This window comes from Panulirus ornatus, chromosome 19 (assembly GCF_036320965.1).
Source record: "Panulirus ornatus isolate Po-2019 chromosome 19, ASM3632096v1, whole genome shotgun sequence".
Lineage (NCBI taxonomy): Eukaryota > Metazoa > Arthropoda > Malacostraca > Decapoda > Palinuridae > Panulirus > Panulirus ornatus.
The window spans coordinates 57864116-57882862 of NC_092242.1; the positions used below are offsets into that span (position 1 = coordinate 57864116).

The following is an 18747-nucleotide window of genomic DNA, read 5'->3' on the forward strand; positions in this document are numbered from 1 at the left end:
CCACAGTGTCACAAGGAAGGGACAGTTATCACAAGGTCACAAGAAGGACAGTTTATCACAAGGTCACAAGGAAGGGACAGTTATTATACACAAGGTCACAATGGAAGGGACAGTTTATCACAAAGTCACAAGGAAGGGACAGTTTATCACAAGTACACAAAAGGAACAGTTTATCACAAGGTCACAAGGAAGGGACAGATTTATCACAAGGTCACAATAGGAGGGACAGTTTAATCACAAGGTCACAAGGAAGGGACAGTTTATCACAAGGTCACAGGAAGGGACATTTATCACAAGGTCACAAGGAAGGGGCAGTTTATCACAAGGTCACAAGGAAGGGGACAGTTTATCACAAGGTCACAAGGAAGGGACAGTTTATCACAAGGTCACAAGGAAGGGACAGTTTATCACAAGGTCACAAGGAAGGGACAGTTTATCACAAGGTCACAAGGAAGGGGCAGTGTATCACAAGGTCACAAGGAAGGAACAGTTTATCACAAGGTCACAAGGAAGGGACAGTTTATCACAAGGTCACGAGGAAGGGACAGTGTATCACAAGGTCACAAGGAAGGGACAGTTTTGACACGACCTGATGTGAAGGATGTTGTCTGACGTGGTAGTGACTGTCTCCCGCCCACCCGTCATGTTCATCATGTTTTTTTTGCATGATAAAAATTCCAATGAAATGTATCATTATCTTCCAAGGCTCAACCTTTGGGTATGACGATGATCTGACTCGTAAACTGACCTTTACAACCTTTGGGTATGATGACCTGTCTCGTAACCTGACCTTTACAACCTTTGGGTATGGTGATCTGACTCGTAAACTGACCTTTACAACCTTTAGGTATGATGATCTGACTCGTAACTTGACCTTTACAACCTTTGGGTATGATGATGATCTGACTCGTAACGTGACCTTTACAACCTTTGGGTATGATGATGATCTGACTCGTAAACTGACCTTTACAAGCATTGGGTATGATGATAATCTGACTCGTAACCTGACCTTTACAACCTTTGGGTATGATGATCTGACTCGAAAACTGACTTTTACAACCTTTGGGTATGATGACCTGTCTCGTAACTTGACCTTTACAACCTTTGGGTATGATGATGACCTGTCTCGTAACTTGACCTTTACAACCTCTGGGTATGATGACCTGTCTCGTAACGTGACCATTAGGGCAGGATCAAAGGTATCATACCCAAAGGTCTTACTGAAGGGCGTTGGTTTGTTGGAAACTCTTAATGCCGTAGTGGTAAGGCTACATGTGGGTATTACTGTTGTCAGGCACAGATGTAGCCGCCACAGCAAGGCTGGAGGAAACTGTATAGTCCACGACAACAGCCTTAGAAAACCTCAGACAGGCAGGAGAGCCAGCCAGCGAGGACAACACCAACATCATATAATGCTCATGCTTCTTTTATACTCGCGATTGAATTCTATTCGAGGCGAATTCTTGTTCTGAAGACCTGAGTATTTCAGAGGCAAAATGTATAAGTCTAGTCGTAGACGAATGTTTAGTGGAGAGCATCAGGGATGTGGCGGGAGGTGTTTGAGATCGCTTACGATGATATGAGGTTTGGGTGATTAAGGAGCGGGGTAGGATTGTGGCTGTTACTACAGGAGCGTTGTGTTGCTGGGACAAAAACGATGGGCCAAGTGGCGGCCGGGGCGGCCAGTAGACAACCTGCTCACCTCGGGGCAGCGAGCACCCACCACTCCTGCCCGCCCGCCCGCTGTGGCCTGAGCAAGATGCCTGGGGACGAGCAGTTGGCCGAGATGTTGACCAGCGTGATCAGCACCACTCAGTCAGAGCAGGACGGTGTGCAGTGCAGGGTGAGGTCGAGTGTGTGTGGTGCGAGGGTTGGCGGGTCCGGAAGATCTGGAAGTGGCCGAACGGCAGGACGTCCTTAGAGGTGGGTCGGCCCGGCACCACGCCCCCGAGTGGCGCATGAGAGGCCCAACGCTTTCATTGAGGGAAACAGGCGGCGTCACCACAGATGAATGGAGGGAAAGTCTGCGGTGGCAGTTATGTGAGGAGGGCGGAGGGAGGGCGGGGAGGAATTTATGAATGGTCGCTGGTGGCCGGCCAGGGAAGCCTGCTGGGTGGGGACACCGCCGCCGCCCCTCTCCATGTGGCCACTTACGTCCTCCATTGTTTTTGTCTTCTGTTCATTAAGCATTCACTTTTTTTTCCTTTTTTTTTTTTTTTTTGCTTGAGCCAAAGCGCACGGCAGGCTTACTGCTGCGCTGTGCAGCTCTGTGCAGGCTACCGGTACATGTCCCGTGACCGACTGTCTCAGGTGAGGGCACGTTACCTGTGTATACAGTAAATTGTGGGATATTCAGTAAGTGAGGACAGCGTGTGGTGATACATGGTGGAGGGTTATTGGCCATCTGTTCCCCGGGTTGGCTTCGGCAGCCAGCCCTGGACACTGTCATTCTTTCTGTAACATTTTCGATCGCTGCACATTTTTTTTTTTTTTCCCGGCGTCTTGAGATTCCAGGGTTGCGTCTCCAGTGAAATGCCAGGACCAAAACCCGTCAGTGTCAGTAGCGGCAAAAATGTACCTTTAGAATCACAAGTGATCTCCGCTAGTTGACAGCTTCCTTTTAGGTATTGCAAAAGAAGAATTATTGGCTCAGCCAAGGGCTGACATGATATATTAGATGACCTACGAGATCACCAGTATTGTCTTGGTCACAGAACCAGGCGCTACGGTCATGTGATCAGGGACCACATTGTCAGGGATGTGCTCCCTGGTGATGCCTGGTAAGGATGGAGGACTGTGTATTGCACGCACGCGCGTATGTCAAGTGGTTGTGGATGATAACACATGCTAGACAGTGGGAAGATCGCTAATGATAGTTGTGTCTGTATCAGAGTGGAGACTCGATCACATTCGTGAAGTACGACCCTTGATATGGCACACCTGTACGCAGACTGAAATGAGTTGGTGTATCATAACTTTTACTCCTACAAGCTCATCATTAATCCTTCCTCACCCCCGGTGAACGTTGTACGGTACAACGCCAGTCAATCCTTGCACGTTCGGACTGTGTATTGCACGCACGCGCGTATGTCAAGTGGTTGTGGATGATAACACATGCTAGACAGTGGGAAGATCGCTAATGATAGTTGTGTCTGTATCAGAGTGGAGACTCGATCACATTCGTGAAGTACGACCCTTGATATGGCACACCTGTACGCAGACTGAAATGAGTTGGTGTATCATAACTTTTACTCCTACAAGCTCATCATTAATCCTTCCTCACCCCCGGTGAACGTTGTACGGTACAACGCCAGTCAATCCTTGCACGTTCGGCGCAGACTGCGCGTGTTGTTGTGTGGTCGTTGTTTTCCCAGCCCGTGTTGTAGGTGAACCTGTTGTGGTCTGAGTTGTTGCCAGTATGTTGCGTCGTGGGATGAAAAATTGCTCTTCTGTTAAACGTTGTTGGCGTGTGGTTAAGGTTGCACACCAAGTTAGTTTGGGTCTGACGATTGTCTTTGCCTCACTTTAAGACGACGTTATCTCGATTATTGTTTATTTGTATTTTTGTGTTAGTGTTCTAAGAGAGTAGAAGTATCCCCTCCCACACACACACACACACACACACACACACACACACACACACTAAAAATTGTGGGATAGAATAAAGTGTGGAGGGAAGTAGGTTTTCTCTCGTTTTCATGCTTTGACACTCACAAGTTATATCCCTTATATGTGATTTGAGAGGTTGTATTTACCTGACCCACCCCAGGAACATTGGAATTATTGACGATACATAGACGTTAGGGAAGATTTTATATGTCTGTAATCCTCAAGTCGATATATCAGTAAAATGTCATGTTTCCTCAGTCGCTGTGATTATGTAAAGCAGGTTTTCTGCTCCTCGATCCCGTTGACTAGAGTGTTGAAGGGCATCAACTTGGTAACATGTTAGGAGGCAGCACAGTTGGTGTCAGCGTGTGAGGCGGCTCCTCGTGGTAGCGAAAGTGCTGAATAGCCTTAGAAACTCCATATCTTGGCTTGTAAGCTTAGATTTATATAATCCAATCCAATCCTCGAGGTAGTAGAATTTGTGGCCCCCTCCGGCAACACCATCACCAGTGCACCGCCGCTGGGCACCGCCAGTGGGTCTCGACACTCACCACACACACACTACGTATTTACAACGATAACTTCTTAAAAGTGTAGATCTCCAAGAAAACAAAAATCACCCAAAAAAACTAACGTCTTTTAGAACATAAACGAAGTGCGTATATGAACGTCAGATCCAAAAGTTGACAAAAAGATGGATAACAATGTAAGACTATGTAATGTTTGCTGGGAGTGAAATTCATTTGTTTATCGTGTAGGGTAAATGTGATGACTCGGGCGGGGCCGTTGGCTCGGAGCGTCACTCCCTCTCCCGCGCGTATCAACCATTGGAAGTCACCGGCCAAGGTCTTGCACTCCTCCTCTTTAGTCGTTGATGGTTAATGTATAGCGTTAATGGTCGAGGTGTTCATATTACCCTTTCACGGTGATGACGTATTCCCTCAGATATACACACGGCCGACCATTTCTTGTGTTCCATAACTGTTCTGTGGCTGGCCGATCCGGGCGAGGCTGTGTCGTGTTACTCTTCTATCAGCAGACGCACTTTAAGAACTGATCACTATTTCGGGTTTCGATCCAGCGTACGGACGTCTATCGTTTCTCTAATATCTGGAGCGATATCAGGCAACCATACGTGTCTAGAGATCACCTCCCAATCACAGAGAGAGAGAGAGAGAGAGAGAGAGAGAGAGAGAGAGAGAGAGAGAGAGAGAGAGAGAGAGTATCTCAGCATAAATTAGGTAGCCATTTATTAACCAGCTGTTCAGGAAGGGGGAACCGTTGGGTTGACTGGGAGCCGATTGGCGTATCTAGGATGCAAGTTGTGGCGTTCCCGCTCGCTGCATGTGTGTGAATCAGTATAAACCATTGTTTGATATGTACCCAACGTACGTGTAGTGAGAGGCTCTGTGTTTAGAGCCTCCGAGAAATACAGTGTGCTGCTTAGTTTTGAGAGTATCTCGAGGGGCCTTACCTGTGGAGCGTAGATAATACAGCTGATAAGCCACCGTCGCCATGGTTAGCCACTGTAGAACTGTAGCTTAGGGTTACACACACACACACACACACACACACACACACACACACACACACACACGGGGCCCCCACGATTGTAAAACTCCCTCCCCTTATAGTACTGTCAGGTGATGACGGATGGTCTGGGTGAAGTAATTGTAAGGAGAGGAGAGATAACAGTATTTGTAATTTCTTTCTCTTAGGTATAGTAAGGACGTGGAGACGACGCACATCCCTGTATCAAGCATATTTACTGTATAATGATCTGACATTGTGCCATATATACATACAAAACTTGACCCTGCTCTGCATGATAGAAGATATGGCAAGTGGGGTGGTAATACGTTTGTTGACCTTCTGATGGTGAACAAGACCAGGGAACAGGTCTGCAGACACTGCCCGTACACGGGGCAGGTGCGAGAGACGATGACGTTCGTGTATATGGTCATCACTGTGTTGGTGACAGGTGTAGCAGAGTGCAGGTGCTCACGTGAGAACATGACCATCGGGAGGCCACTCAGTGTGGGAGTGACGACGATGCGTCACAATGACCGTGAAGCGGGAGGGGAAGATGGGAGTGAGGGCGGTGGGTGGAGTAACGGAAGGTGATGCTGGTGGACCGCCTGGACGACCAGCAGCCCTCTTCCCCCAGGATGACTGACACCTGCTACTGCACCGTAACACTCACACCTGCCCCACCATCACCACCACCACCATCCCCCTGAATGATATATTCATACATATTTATTTGTATTGTTTTATTTTCGTGAATTATACTGTGTACGGTCTGGTCTCAGGGGTACCTCACTCCAACAGCGCGCCGATAGTACATATTACGAATGCTTTATAGAGTTAATATTTATATATATATATATATATATATATATATATATATATATATATATATATATATATATAATGGGTGAGTTATTTCCATTGCTGATACACAGCCTAATCGTGGCGTCCACCAAAACGTCAGTCGAGCACGCGTAGGGGGGTAATTCAGTGTTGGCAACACCCTCACCAGGGTGACGCTGGTGTTGCCAACATTGGATCATTACAGCCAGCCACCTGTTGTAACGTTTTGGTTAGAGTCCCCCCACACGTTCAGGGTGTGCGTCAGGATAGATGTTACCTCAGCGACCACCACAGTTCCAACATTCTTTACCGTTCGTATATCGGACCGCCAAGCCTGGTCTGTTCTCTGCTCACCGACTCAGTCCCGCTCAGTCTCTCTCTCTCTCTCTCTCTCTCTCTCTCTCTCTCTCTCTCTCTCTCTCTCTCTCTCTCTCTCTCTCTCTCTCTCCTTTGTGTTTGCTACCTACGTACCCACCGAGATTTTGACATTAGACACGGCTAGCGCGTGTCGCTCACCTGCAGGAAACTTTAGGATAGAGTGCTGAGAGCTACATATTATCAAGTGTTACGTGTAAGATGAAGTGTGTGTGTGTGTGTGTGTGTGTGTGTGTGTGTGTGTGTGTGTGTGTGTGTGTGTGTGTGTAGACTGTATGCTAGGAATTCGCGTGTGTATGACGCCGTCACTCCCCCCCTACCCCGTACACTAGCGGGGGGTAGTCTCTCTTTAATTTAGTCACCAGCACTTAAGACGAGCAGGGATAACGCGTAGCGCTCACTGCAGGAAAATCTAGTCATGACGGAACGGTTCGCATGAGTTACGTGTTGTCAAGTGTCGCGTGTGAGGTGGAGGGATTGTATGTTTAAGGACAGAACGCCTTCAGTCCACGTGTGGGTGAGGCATAATGGAGAGGAGTGACCTGGGCTAAAGGAGTGCAGCTTGACAGCCACTGAAGTGCTGTCTTAAGTGCGCAGCCGTCACTAACGCTTCCCGCACCCTGGCGGTTAGTACCGGTAATGTACTGCCCAGGTCGCTGGCTGCAAACTGCCAACCAGAGAGAGAGAGAGAGAGAGAGAGAGAGAGAGAGCATTTGACTCTTGTGGGGTTGGGATTATAGCTTCTGTCAGTATTGCTTCTTCTTTGTATTGCTAGTATCCGTGTGGGACAGTAGGTGTACTGGCTGTGGTTGTGTCGGGTAGGTCGGTCACTCAATCCGACGAACCTCTGAGCATCGCAACCACCCAGCTTCACCAGACATGGAGATATTTAGACAGTACGTATACCAGAGAGGTGGCATGACTGCTTCCCCCCCTGATAACACTCTTAATCACGATCGCACGAGCCTTTAGCACGATGACACGACCCCTCGGGTAGGATGACCTGACAGACGTTTCACCTAACCCTTAAAGCTTTGGCGGGCCATCGTAACCAAGGATCGTAGCGTCGCACTGGGAGGGTTTAAACCGACCAGTCATCAGTATGAGGACTGGGAGCGCCACAGTGAAAGTGGACCAGCTCCAGCGGCAAACACCAGATGAACCATGTCAAGTAGTCATGTGGACCCGCACTCTGTATGCAGGTATACCAGTGGTGGTCATGGGAAGCCGATCGCCTGTAAAACACGAGGCTGCTTCCTGGGCCTCTTGTTGTGCGTCGCCAGCAGGTTAAGTAGATGGGTCTCGAACGCTGCAAGACGTAACGTAAAATGCATCATAAAACGTACACACGCTCCATCGATTACATCGGTTACATTCACTTTCATTGGTAAGCAGATGGTAGATGTGCACGTGGGATCTCGATACTTAAGATTCTGATCCTTAACCTACTTGATGGGGAAAATTCTTCGTTGAACACTTTCTTGCTTGTACGAGACAGTCTTTTCAGTGCAGCTTGTACTACGAATTCCCCAGCATTTAAGGACGATAAATGTCAACAAATAACAACACCTCTTTCACAAGTGGCCTCGTGAGTGAGGCAGTGGCGGATAGTGAAAGATAGCGAAAGAAGTGTAGATATGTAAATGTAGATAGTGAAAGAAGTGTTTAATTGAAGGAAGACTGTGTGGACACAATAAGAGGAAGATTTTCAGATCAGACTGCTGATAGCATAGGTAGGAGTAAGTTAAGAGGTGGCAGTGAGACGATGGAAAAATTGGTATATATGGACTCCCAACTTGTAATGTGACTCGAGAGAAAGTAAGAGGAAGGACGCTTATGTTAAGGATTCATTGGTATTAACTGATCATCACATAGAGCGTTGCGAGTGTTGGTACCTGAGAATATAGATTTTGAATTAGTTATTGTACATATTGACTGAATATATATATTTTAAAGCCACTGGAACGTGCACAGCACCTGAGGAACCGAGAATTTTGCCTCGAAGAACTTTTGTAAGTCCAATGGCCGTCCGGTGTGATCCACCGTTAGAGGTGTCCAGGTGCCACACCCAGGATGGAACTTGGTAGGAAACAACGTGGTAGGTGAGCGCTTCCCCCGGCTGTGCTACAGTTGTGGAAGAGAGGTTTTCACACGATATCACAGGTCCGCCCGCAGCTGGATAACACGACCTGTCTGAAGGAAGTCGCGTTGGGCCGGACTCTCAAATATTGTCGACTTCTGTAAAACTGTGCTCAGCACATTTCGCATAAATAAATACATAAATGAATAAATGAATAATTATATAATATATATATGTATATATATATATATATATATATATATATATATATATATATATATATATATATATATATTTTTTTTTTTTTTTTTTTTTTTTCATACTATTCGCTATTTCCCGCAATAGCGAGGTAGCGTTAAGAACAGAGGACTGGGCCTTTGAGGGAATATCCTCACCTGGCCCTCTTCTCTGTTCCTTCTTTTGGAAAATTAAAAAAAAAAAAAAATATATATATTTTTTTGCTTTGTCGCTGTCTCCCGCGTTTGCGAGGTATATATATATATATATATATATATATATATATATATATATATATATATATATATATATATATATATATATAATAATAATAATAATGATAAACCTCAAGACCACACCACACTAGACATAACGCAGATAGGGGGATGAAATTATCTGTTTCATTTGTGACAGATGAGAACTCGGTAATGTAACCATCTGCTGCTGTACAGTGAGATACGTCCCTTCATGACTGAGTGCTACAAAAAAAATGTCTGGAAAAACTGACACCAGAGACACCAGAGACCAGAGACACCAGAGACGTTCTAAACATGCTCCAGGCACATGCCACTGAGGAGGAAACGTGGTGGACCTCACCCAACACAGGCGTGGTCAGCGACACCCTCCTCACTGGCCAAGGAAGAGAGCAACATGTCTTGAGCGGCTGCGCCTCGCCCAGTGTGTGTACGTATACAAGTCTCTCACAAGACGTGGAAGATTTGGGTCATAGCCTCATGTCCTAATACGAGAATTAAAAAGGAGAAAATCAAGGAAACGCTAGTGGTAAAATGACAGAAATTAAAGGAGAAAATCAAGGAAACGCTAGTAATAAAATGACAGAAATTAAAGGAGAAAATCAAGGAAACAGTAGTAGTAAAATGTTAGAAATTAAAGGAGAAAATCAAGGAAACGCTAGTGGTAAAATGACAGAAATTAAAGGAGAAAATCAAGGAAACGCTAGTGGTAAAATGACAGAAATTAAAGGAGAAAATCAAGGAAACGCTAGTAATAAAATGACAGAAATTAAAGGAGAAAATCAAGGAAACGCTAGTAATAAAATGACAGAAATTAAAGGAGAAAATCAAGGAAACACTAGTAATAAAATGACAGAAATTAAAGGAGAAAATCAAGGAAACGCTAGTAGTAAAATGACAGAAATTAACGTTCGTACATACGCAAAGTTGAGGTCATGGAACGCTAGAACCATTGATTGGACTGTTAAGTACAAACTGTGATACAGACGCATGATAACAACAGCTGTGTGGAATGCTAAGAAAGATGAAGGAAGCAGTGTTCATGAAGCCAAAGGTTATCTTATAGAATACCTCAGGAAGCAGTCAGTAGCTTCAGATGTCATAAGAGATTATTATGAAAGTATTCAAATGTTCTAACTGCGAGACTTTATAGAATCCGAGATCAAACTCCTGTTGTAGTGTATTGTGCCTCTCTCGTGACTGAACTCATATTCGTTCCTTGTTATATCTATCGCTTTACAAGTATTTCCTCTGTGTACCCACACGCCCCTTGTGTGATGATGGCTCGTACCGACGCTCGCGACTCGCAGAATGAAGCTCTTGTCCTGCGAGGCTCCGGCTTGTACCGTATTACTTTACGCTACGCTCGGCAGATGTGGTCCTCTCACGTGAGACGCGACCTGTTAGGATCATCCACATACTGATGTCATGAGGGAGGAGGAGGTTACCACTGTTACAGCAGGACTGCGGTCGTAATGCACATTGAGATCTTCTGCCACACCACACCACCACCACCTAGCCCACACCACCGCCAACACCACACCACCGCCAACACCACACCACCACCACCTAGCCCACACCACCACCACCACCACCCACACCACATCAACACCACCTAGCCCACGCCACACCACCATTATCACCTAACACAAACCACATCACCACCATCATCCACACACTACCACACCACAGTCTACCCTACCCACACTCTCCTCTCTCCTGCCCTTGGAAGACTCGTTGGCATTCCACACTTTCGGAAACAGGTTGACGGGAGTTGAGATGATATGTAGTGGTTGCTGATCTCCCCCAGATGAACTCTCAACACGGAAAGTGAGGTGTAATGTGAGGCAGCTTGTGGGTGTGGACGTCGGGAGGATGGAGTGTGAGGGACAGGTTATGGCGAGATAGAGGTGGGGGGGTCACCATTACCAGGCACCACGTTGACATTTCCTGCAGGAAGGGCCGGCCACACACTGCCCTGGATGGTTGTATAACCGCGTGTGTGTGTGTGTTCGTGATCACCTGGTTCACAGTAAGTCCGTGGACCGCGAGCACAGTAACCCCAGCCTAGTCGATCAAGCGAGGTATTAGTGAGGAGGAAAGATACACACACACACACACACACACACACACACACACACACACACACACACACACCGCAGGTACACACCGCTGCTGAGAGTACCGTCATATGACGTCTTCATAGAACTGTACTTGGTTTAGTCCTAGTCCTCTCGGAAGCTCGAAAGACATGGACGACTGAGCCGAGGAGAGGAGGCTGGTTCGTGATGACAGACAGGATGAATTATCCTGAGGGAACGCACTAAAGTGAGGAGTGTGTCGGGTGTAGAAGTAGTTCCGGAAGACCAGCTGTGAAGCAGGGAACACAAGGGCTTGTTTGTTACCTGCTTAGCTGCAGACGTGTGACCCCTCTGTGTCTTGCTCACACTGGCTGGTCACTGTGAGGGTCCACAGTGGACGCGCCTCACTTAACAGCTCGTGGCTGTGCGTGACGGTGTCGGGAAGGTGTAGCGATGCTGCAAGACGATCATGCTGCCCACAATGACCCCAGCCTGATACAAGCGGCGCGCGAGAGCTCCACCAGCGGACGTCCCGTTGGTAGGCAAGTCCCCACATATGTATTAAGGAAGTTAAGTGAAGATAGAATGATGAAGAAATGTGAGAGACTTGTCTGGATTAATATGCAAACAGGAGCTAGATTAAACTCCTCAGGGACGTGCAGAAATCCTGGCCCAAGTTTGGCTTCAAGAAAGAGATCTACGCTGACAGAATTCCTGTGGATTCGGTCAGCTGTAGCATCTTAGTTTCACCTGTAATGAAACAGAACTATGTATTGGCAAACTGAACCAACAGAAATACTGATGCGTGAATTTGAACGTATACTATTATGTTATAGTGTTATGCTGGGGATGAAAGCAAGGGTAGGTTATTGGAATTACAGTTGACGTTTTGCTCAGGAAAGTGAAACTGAAGTGTAAATAAGTTGTGTTCGTAGAGTAAACTGTTTAGATTTACACCCCGTGACACACACACACACACACACACACACACACACACACACACACACACAGGTCTTGATGGTGTTACAGGGTACAGACGCAGGCATTGTGGTTGATATTCAGAGTGTCTGTTTACCATACCAGCAGTGAATGTTGATTAGAGTGTAGTGCGCATTTCCCTCACCACACTGATGGGGCGACCAGTCCTCGGTTGACGAAAGAGCATCGAGGACCAACGCCTGACGCTAAGCTTTGATGTTGATCAAGAAAAAATAGCTTTATAATCACCGTTGTTGTAGTAGTACACTTGTCTTCAGCTTGCAGACAGTGGAGTGTTCCTCTATCGTGTGTGGGTGTGTGTTCCCGGGGGTTTGGTGGTGAGGCCCACGCGCGTCTTCGGCTCGGAGTCTTGAGGTAAAAAAAAAGACACATTTTTCTCATATTATTTATCGACGATTTTGTCCCACAATGAGAGTGTCCAGGTAGGTGGAGTGTCGCCAGGAGGTGGGTGGGGACCCTCCGTAAAAGGCTGGGTGTGTGTGTGTGTGTGCCGGGTCTGACGTGCCCTCCACCAAGGTGCCATCCACCGCCACCATGCCTAGCCCACTGGCTGCCCTGCCTTTACTACCCTGTCTTCAGTACAAGAGACGGGACACACATACACACACACACTCACACACACACACACACACACACACACACACACACACACACACACACAGACCTATAGTTTATGATTTATAAACTGTATGGTTCCATGGTAGACTCGTTCATGGTGTCCTGCTGTGTCTCATGATGTTGAAGAGGAGGAGGTGTAGCAGGTCAGGGACGGGGCGGACACACGATGTTGTCGTGGCTGTTGACTCGGTCGCTTACTGGTGGAAGTTAAGGTGACGCTTTGGAGCGTTCGTCCCGTGCAGCACTCGGCGGTCGCTTTGGAGCGTTCGTCCCGTGCAGCACTCGGCGGTCGCTTTGGAGGGTTCGTCCCGTGCAGCACTCGGCGGTCGCTTTGGAGGGTTCGTCCCGTGCAGCACTCGGCGGTCGCTTTGGAGCGTTCGTCCCGTGCAGCACTCGGCGGTCGCTTTGGAGGGTTCGTCCCGTGCAGCACTCGGCAGACGCTTTGGAGGGTTCGTCCCATGCGGCACTCGGCGGTCGCTTTGGAGGGTTCGTCCCGTGCAGCACTCGGCGGTCGCTTTGGAGGGTTCGTCCCGTGCAGCACTCGGCGGTCGCTTTGGAGGGTTCGTCCCGTGCAGCACTCGGCGGTCGCTTTGGAGGGTTCGTCCCGTGCAGCACTCGGCGGTCGCTTTGGAGGGTTCGTCCCACGCAGCACTCGGCGGTCGCTTTGGAGGGTTCGTCCCGTGCAGCACTCGGCGGTCGCTTTGGAGGGTTCGTCCCGTGCAGCACTCGGCGGTCGCTTTGGAGGGTTCGTCCCGTGCAGCACTCGGCGGTCGCTTTGGAGGGTTCGTCCCGTGCAGCACTCGGCGGTCGCTTTGGAGGGTTCGTCCCGTGCAGCACTCGGCGGTCGCTTTGGAGGGTTCGTCCCACGCAGCACTCGGCGGTCGCTTTGGAGGGTTCGTCCCGTGCAGCACTCGGCGGTCGCTTTGGAGGGTTCGTCCCACGCAGCACTCGGCGGTCGCTTTGGAGGGTTCGTCCCATGTAGCACTCGGCGGTCGCTTTGGAGGGTTCCTCCCATGTAGCTCTCGGCACGAATCCTATGCAGACGATGTGAATTTTTGAGCAGAAATGTTATTATTCAAGCCGACATTACGTCTAGTATCATTGTAATAAGAAGCGCAAGTAAAGACATCGACATACATGGCAGTCCAGCCATGAAGATACGAGAACAGGGGACGACATTATGTGGTATCCAAATTGTTTACGTCTTCAAACACGACAGTGTGACCCCCCCCCCCCCCCCAAGGTATGATGACATGAGGCTTGACCTGACCCAGGTCATCATACCCATGGGTCATACCCTCTCTCTGAAGGGTTTAAGGCCCTGTTTACTGATGACGTAAAACACAGTACCTTTCTTGACTCTTTGTTACCTCCAGTGTATTCTGTGTGTATAGGACTTTTTTTTTCTACGTTGTAAGTGTCTATGGTTCGGTTCCCGTCTTGGAAGTAATCTGAACTGTATACGACACAATGGGAATCCCTTCTGAATGGCATATCATGATCCCAGAGGCACTTCAAACCTACAACAGTCATGTATCAGGTAGGAAGATGTACGAGAGGTCGAGGAGAACGTGCAAGAAGTTCCTGCCATAGGAGGTGAAAATCGAGTTGCAAACCTTCAGATCACAAAGCCACAGTTCATCTTGCGAAGAAAACAAAATTTGTTCTATGTATATAATTTTTGGGGTTTTTAGGTAGGCTGGGGCCTGGTTTTAGGGTAGGTCGAGGCCTGGTTTTAGGTAGGCTGGGGCCTGGTTTTAGGTAGGCTGGGGCCTGGTTTTAGGTAGGTCGGGGCCTGGTTTTAGGTAGGTCGGGGCCTGGTTTTAGGTAGGTCGGGGCCTGGTTTTAGGTAGGTGGTTTTAGGTAAGGTCGAGGCCTGGTTTTAGTTAAGGTCGGGGCCTGGTTTTAGGTAGGTCGAGGCCTAGATTTAGGTAGGTCGGGGGCTTTGCCATAGCCTGGGGCCCAGCCATAGGTTGGCCGGTGACCAGAGGTGGTTGACGATGCCTTGCTAACTCGTCATTTTCGGCCTGTGTAGTTAGTGGTGACCATCTCACATGATATTAATTCCAGTGGCGAGTGAAAGTGTCAGTACACTGCTGTACTCCAAATGTCAACGTGAGAGAATATTTATTGGCGAACGAAACATTACATTCTGTAAAGGTGAATTGCAATAGACAGTGGATGGAGGTAGCTGGGATGACGAAGAGAGGTTAGGTTATCCGAGTTGATTAATGATATTTACATGAAGCTGATGACTGTTATTAAATGAAAACTTGGTCATGGGTGCTGTACTTGGACGTGTGTGGGTTTTCTTAGGTGTTAGAATTATCTACTTTACCGGAGTATTTCTCGTGGAAAGTAGATGTTTTTGAAAATGTTTATTTATTGTGAAGTTTTGATTATCTTTGAGGCGGACGGAGGGTCGGTGTTGATAGGGTGGTGAGACTGGCGGGCGTGGGTGAGTGAGGAGGCTCGTCCTGCACGTGAGGGAGGAGGGCAGGTGTGGCCGGCCAAGTGAGGAGCGTGTCATGTGTGAGGCAGGACTCGTGTGGGGACCACACCTCACACTTTTCCATCCCGGCGTGGCAGCCGTGACCCTATACTGCTGTCCCTCAACAACCCCACCACATCACCTCGAGGCACGTGACTCCTACATTATCCGTCCATGGTGTGCGTCCTTCCCCTTTACCTACTACACTCTGTATCTCACTCATCTCCTACTCCTTGACCCCTCTCCACTCCCATGCTGCCACCCTCCACCCTAACCCAGTAACATGCTGCCTTTCACCCCTGCCCGTTCATATACTGCTATTTACCACAGCCCATTCACACACCGCCAATAACTACAGCCCATTCACATATTGCCATTCGCCACGGCCCACTTACTCTGCCACAACACATTGATTTACCCATCCAGTGGTGCAGTCATCCACAGCCCGAGCCACTCACACTGGCATAAACAGTGTTTCTGGAGGTGTTATATGTTCTTATTGTCAACACTCTCTTAAGACAAGTGTGTGTGTGTGTGTCAGTAGGTCATTGTGGCCCACCTTACGAACCGTGCAGCCTCCCTCCTCCATGGTCGGATTTGAGTCGAGATAAACAAGTCCTGCATTGTGTGCGTCATGGTGGATGTTGTTATCACAGGTCAACGTTCTTCTCACAAGTCTCCCCAGAAGGGGGAGAAACTCCCCGGGGGAGAAGTAACCTGGGTTTAGAGGATAAGGCTTGTCCATAAGGAATCCTAGATACTTGTATGACAGTGAGCATAACATTCGGTGGTGTGGAAAGACGCATCTACTATACCTGTCCCTTGCAAATAGACCCCAACACGTTGTGATATAGGCGATCACTGGTGTCTTCTCGGTTGAGGGCCATGTTCGCCAGGGAACTGTACTGTACTGACACCTTGGCTCATACCCGACAGAGAAGTAAACAAATGGCAGCTCCGTTTCATTTCCAGATGATGATGTTGAGTCATCTGAGAATATTGTGTTCTTTAAAAAGGAAACGTTAAGTGGGTACAAATGGCCCTCGGGCTTCCAATGGGCCACTGAAATTAACATTGTCTAACACAAACAAGTTTCGCTTGTTATATAAAACCTGTCACATGATACCAGACACAACCTGTTATCATATTACGGAAGGGAAAAGTAAAAGATGCAGTGGTGGTTAATATTTGATGATATTACTTTGAACAGATCAACACAGCTACAGTTTCATCCCTGAGAAAGGTTGCGTGGTACAAACGTTTGATACGAATGACGTAAAGATGCTGGTGGCCTTTTTATTTTGACGTTACATATTCACACCACACTAGGATCCTTCAAGGACCATGAAGTTGAAGTTAGAAAGTGTGCAGAGATCAGTCGCTGCCTCACTCAGTGTCACCAGTAAAAACTGGAGACAGTAGAAGGTTCAGAGAACACTGTCTTGTAGGAGTTTGTATCTTGTAACGTGGAGAGGTTTTGTTAAGACAGTATGTATTATAATACATCCGGGGCAGGAGAGAGTTCAACTGTCTACTTGAGTAGCGTAAGAAACTTAATGGATCTCCAAGTGGAGAAGTGTATAGACTAACTTGAGGTGATCACGTATAACTTGTAGGTGAAAGACTTAACTTGGAAAGATCATGTGTATGTGGCCAGTCTGGTCGTGGAGATTACGTCACCCTCAGGGCCTCGGGTCTCAGACACCTCGATTGATCAGAGGAGAAACCAAGCAAGTTGGCGCCGGACGGCCATGTGAGGTTCAGTATGATCAGCCTGGCTGACCAGTGGGAGGGTAGAGCAAGACGATGAGGAGGGAGGACGTTAGACCCACGACTCCCCATCAAACACACCAGAGTCATGGTCGCACTTGACACTGGTAGGTTCAGACGGGAGACCACCAGCTTCAAAATAATGAGGGTTTATGATTCGTCAGTGAACTGGTGTACTCTCTGTGGCTGTATATGTATGCCTGCATAACTATAACTTTCTACCCCAAGGATACCGCATGAAGAACAACCCGTAGTGATGGGTTGTGGATGTTTCAGATGTGGATTAGAAATTTTTTTTGCTTTTGTTATTTGTGTTGTGGAGGATGTGTTGGTCTGGTTATCATCCACCTAATTACCTGATGCGTCTTGCTGGGAAAATGTTTTTTTTTTTTTTTTTTTTTTTATTGTCTTTGTGCGACGTATAAGGACGGGTTCTTGGTCCCTTCATTACCACTTCATCTTTCCCATGCTTTTTCCCCGTTCTCTCATTAGGCATTAATTTGTATTTCCTGTGATGTTTTTCAATACTGTTCATCCCTCCTCTCTGTACGGTGTTCCTGCCTTCACCATCCACAGGCGCTGGCTGTCCCCCCACACCGGTCATGAACCCTGCTGTGTATCGCTAGTTTATACGTTGTCAGTATTGCCTGTGTGGTTAACTTTGCTTTACTGCACAGTGTATTGTGGTGCCTGCACGGTTCCTGCCGCTGATGATCTACCAGTGACACAAGTGGTGTGTGTGTGTGTGTGTGTGTGTGTAGGTAACAGCGGACGAGATCCCGGGATCCTTGCAGTGCGCTCCGCCTCTTATATTAGGCTCCAGCCCAGCGTAACTCTCCATATCTTATACGTCTCTGATCCTTCATGCTGCTGCTGCTGCTGTTCACATCCCACAAACCGTGTGTTCGCCACACATGACGAGTCGCTCTGCAAAGAACCCGACGAAGAGTGTGGTCGTGAGCGAGTCGTGAGGCTACACAGAGAGTAAGAAAAAGACGCAGGAGTTCGGTGTTGGACTGGCGTGGTGTTGATGGTAAATGTATTGTGACGATTCCCTGGGTAACGTGTTGGTGTTGACCCGAGGTGTACGTACAGCTCCTCGCGTAGAGGAAGAGCAGCGAGTGTGAAATGCCTCACTGGTCATAGCTACGAGAGTGGATGGTAGGGCGGCTTTTTCTGAGTAACGTCTTTCGCTGTCTTTGGATGTCTGTTGGTGCAAGGACTGTGTGTGTCCAGGATAGATAAAGAAGTCATGGACTTGGTGCAAGGACTGTGTGTGTCCAGGATAGATAAAGAAGTCATGGACTTGGTGCAAGGACTGTGTGTGTCCAGGATAGATAAAGAAGTCATGGACTTGGTGCAAGGACTGTGTGTGTCCAGGAGAGATAAAGAAGTCACTAGACTCATGGTTTGGAGCCAGCCTGATCCACTGGGAATGTTAGTGAGACTTTGTCATGGCCTCTTGTACTGAGAATCATTGTTTTACAGTGGGGGTAACCCCAGCCTGACCCACCACACTGGAGCTTGTGGCAGTTCCAGGTGGCGTCTTCCGCGCTGTGTCGTGTGAGGGACAGCTTGCCCAGGCAGACTAGTTTGTACCGCACCACACACCACATGGCTGCCAGTCTACATCAGCGAGCAGCAGAAAGTCAGAAATGTACAGCAGCTGATAAATGATGGCCAGCGGTGTACAGCAGCAGGCAACAGACTGTCAGAAGTGTGCAGCAGCAGACGACACACGGTCGGAAGTGTACAGCAGCAGACAACAGACGGTCGGAAGTGTACAGCAGCAGACAACAGACTGTCAGAAGTGTACAGCAGCAGACAACATATAGTCAGCAGCGTACAACAGCAGACAGC

General features: G+C 48.0%; 1 protein-coding gene across 9 annotated transcripts in view; it reads left to right on the forward strand.

Annotated features, from left to right (window-relative positions):
* The window catches only part of cno (adherens junction formation factor afadin), a 585480-nt gene that overhangs the window by 57253 nt on the left and 509480 nt on the right, over positions 1-18747 (forward strand). The window contains exon 1 of one of the 9 annotated variants that reach the window (XM_071673970.1): positions 1721-1923. The exons of the other annotated variants lie outside the window; for them this stretch is intronic. The gene's annotated coding sequence lies outside the window, so the exon portion shown is untranslated. Of the gene's footprint in view, positions 1-1720; positions 1924-18747 lie in introns of those variants that run through there. 9 annotated transcript variants of the gene reach the window in all.